The sequence below is a fragment of the Nothoprocta perdicaria genome, unplaced genomic scaffold (assembly GCF_003342845.1).
Source record: "Nothoprocta perdicaria isolate Ctin4 unplaced genomic scaffold, notPer1 scaffold_527, whole genome shotgun sequence".
Classification (NCBI taxonomy): domain Eukaryota; kingdom Metazoa; phylum Chordata; class Aves; order Tinamiformes; family Tinamidae; genus Nothoprocta; species Nothoprocta perdicaria.
In genome coordinates this window covers 25058-28732 of record NW_020455785.1, presented here as the reverse complement: position 1 = coordinate 28732, position 3675 = coordinate 25058, and the positions used below count along the sequence as shown (strand labels likewise).

Sequence of the window (3675 nt, the reverse complement as noted above, 5' to 3'; positions counted from 1 at the left end):
GATTTTACTACTAATACTTCATCTGTTCTATTTTGTTTTGCCAAAATCTGAACCTCTGTTGTGCTACATAATGCATTTAGTATGTAATGCAATCTGTACATTCTTATATCCATCACTAAAATAATAATTATTCACATGTCCGATTGTGGTTTTCAATTCTTTTATCACAAAGTCAATGTGCATTTGCATTAGTTTCTCAGAGACATATTTGTCTTCAAAAAGCCCTGTTTCATGAAGGGAGAGTGTACTTTTCCTGTACATATAGGTTACTACATATAATACAGATTATTATTCATATTTTTAAAATTCAATTCCAGAGATTTTATATGAGAAAAGACCATCAMACTGCTGTTTCATGTTCTTTCTATAGGTTCTTTCATGAAACTATAGTTAAATCTGTTCCCAGTGCTAGGCAGATATGAATGATTTATTGTTTTATTTTCCTGTACTTTTATTAGATTTAGTTGTTATATCTTTCAGCTGTTATTATTCAGATTATGCTTAAATTTATATATAATTATTTCAGGCAAATATTCATCATTTGCACATTTTACTTCTGGAAAAAAATGCATATTTTTTAAGAGATAAGATTTTATTTTTCATATATAGGGCTGATGGGATTTATTTAACTATGTTTACAACTGAAATTCTGTCCCTCAGCTCACTGCACCAACACTAAAAGAACTGGAATGTCTAGAAAATGGTAATTCWGATGTCTCACTCCTAGAGGTGCCTTCTTCACTCCACTACCAAGACAGTACAGGGTGGGTCAGTAAGATGTGTATGTGTATGGAGAAAAGTAAATAAAAAGGAGAATTATCATCCGTAATTCCTTGTATTTTTTTCCTTTCTTTTTGTTTACCTCCTTTGTCACCTTTTTTATACTCCAGAATTTCTCACCAAAAAATAAAAACTATATTTCTAGAGACGACTTCTGCATGCATCAGCAATGCCTTCTGATGCAGATTAAACAGACTTTTAACACTAGTCTAGTCTGGCATGACTAGTCATGCCATCAGTGTCTTTTGGGCACATGTAGCAAAACTGCAGCTCAAATGCAAATGCTAGTGGGGAATATCTATTCTTATTTCCTGGGAGGTAAGAGTTCATACACAAACATCTGTGCAAATGTCAGTCAGGACTTCTAGTTTGACATCTTTTTGTCTTTTTGATACATTTTTTCTTTTTTTTTCACAACAACTCACAGGGTATATATACTTCTTTATGGATCTTTGTGAAAATCTTCCTTAATTCCTCAAAAGCAAGAGTAAAAGGAGAGATTAGTACTATTTAATTTTGTTGCAGAATTCTACTTGTTGAAGCAGGCCATGGTCTGTATTTCTGCCAAAGGAGAAATCAATAAGTGATTCTTCTATTTTTGGCCTATTTGAAGAATCTAGATAACCATGGCCTGATAAATCTGCTTTTTATTTACAAAAAAAAAGCTTTAAAATACATATTTTTATTTATTATATTATTTTATATTTTATTATTTTATTTATTTTTTCAAATAAATTAGTTCAGATTTAAATCTTTTCTCAAGTTCAACATACATTTGCAATATTCTTTTCAGAGTTCTGGTATAAGCAGCATAAACTTTCTTGACATGTAAGATAGATGGAATTGAACAGAAAACCACACTCTTAAATATTTCTTCTTCTAATACGGTACATATATACAGTCAACAATGAGTATGAGACATGCCCAGGCTTTTAAAATGATTTTGAGTTTTTCTGGTCCTTGACTGTCAATATAATCACTGGAAAAATATAGAACTTTTCTTGATCTAGTTTAGATTTCTTATAGAGCTTCAGCTGTAAGTTTCAGTTCTTCACTGTCAATCCGTGCTGTGGAGATGAACATTTGATCAGGGGAAACTGTTCACTTTGTGCTTTAGCAGAGGACCATGTACCAGCTGAACACTGACCGTTACGCTGCAATCTGAGGCCTCAGGAAGAAAGTCAGAAGTGCCCAGTGTGTCTCCTTGGTGGACCTCTTCACTGGATGTCAGATATTAGGATCTCTCCTCCTGTGTTATCTGCATCTTTAGCTTCACAGAGAAAGGAAAATGTTTCAGTAATAGATTCACCCTTAGTCTGGAGGGGAGAAGTGATCTCTCTTCTATCATCTTTCCTAAAACCTGCATGCAGAAACTTATGACAACTTGAATCTCACCCATATACAACCTATTTATAGATGATCTGGAGAAGTCTAATAGCTGCTATGGAAGTCCTGTGCTGTTATGCTGTACTTAAGATACAAAGATTTGCTGCCCTACGATATCAATGTCTGACACTAGGTCAGATTAAATATCACTTTCTAGACATTTCCAGATCATTCAATACATRCGTAGTTAATCTTGACCAGGAAGGTTAGATATTAGGAGGAAGAAGGTACCCAAACATTAAGTCTGCTTTGAGCCATAAAAATCTCTAATAGAGGCAGAGGGTAACCCTCTCTTTTCTGCAGGAAACTAATTTGTTTCCACGGTTGCTGGAATAACTCCAGAGTAGTCCCTCTACAATCAAAGTGTGTAACTTCCACTCTGTTGCTTTTCACCAAGGACTCAGACAAATGTTTGTCTGGCTTCACTGGTACCTTCTAATGGCCTGGAACAGCTGAGGAATGAACAAATTCTTCTGTCTGACTGTATGAATCTGCATATGACTGCATATGTCTGACTGTATGAATCTGCTGTCTGACTGCAGTATCTTCACACCTAGCCACATCCCAATATTTAGGCATCAGATAAGGATGATAATTCTTAAAAATCTATTTAACAATTCCTACTCTTTATCTTGAATGGCTTATTCAGTCTCAAAAAGAGAAAGATTTTCATAAGAGATGATCAGAATGGAGATGCTAAGGGACTCATCTGACYAAACCCCACAAAGTCTGGAAGTAGATAAATCTGTCTGAGCCCATGACCCTAAATTCCATCACAGGTAGTGTAGAGCAAGAGGCACACCTGGGACAGAATTTAATTTGATCACAAATCCTTCTCAGATGATTCACATTGAAGAAATGGCTGCTTCTGTGGCCTATAAAGGAAGGCAAAGGGGACAAACTCAGATACAGAAATTTGCATAGTAGACATGTAAAATTAGACTGACAAATTTGTCCCAAGTACCTTGTGCCAATCAAGAAAAAGATAAATCCTTCTGTAGTGCCAAATTGTTCCAAAATAATGATCAGATCCTGCTTTTCTGTCAGAGAGTGTCAATGTACATACAAACAACACAACTTGAAGGAGTCCTAGGGTGGTGGGAAACTCACCCATGGATGGGTTTCCAYGTTTCTTTTTCAGTGGAGAAAAACTTTTACAGTTTTTCATTATATTYTACATATAGCTTCAGACCTCAAAATTAAAGGAGACTTGAAATGTTGAAGATTGCTTATTTCATTATACCCATATCTCTCCAATGGTTTTGTAAATACTCAGGAAATGGAGACCATTTGCAYTTTGAAGTCTCCACTTTGAAGTCTGCTTGCCTGCCCTACAATTAATGTGAACTTCTGGCATCCTCAATGTCTTCTCTCATTTCTGAGTAAGTACAGTCATTAGCTTTTTGAGTGGTTTCATGCTTTATAGAAAGTAGGATATGACTTTTTTTCAGGTGTGTCTCATCTTCAGTCTTATTGTTGTACAAAAATATTTTTGATGTTAGGTCATTC

The 3675-nt window shown here is 35.1% G+C and overlaps 1 long non-coding RNA gene across 1 annotated transcript; it reads right to left on the bottom strand.

Moving 5' to 3' along the window:
* Positions 1–1500: 1500 nt before the first annotated feature.
* On the bottom strand, positions 1501–2824 carry LOC112954985. Its single transcript, XR_003250810.1, has 3 exons — positions 2791–2824; positions 1928–2050; positions 1501–1847 (listed from the first exon to the last, which is right to left on the bottom strand). It is a non-coding gene; the product is annotated as an uncharacterized LOC112954985 (long non-coding RNA).
* Positions 2825–3675: the final 851 nt, after the last annotated feature.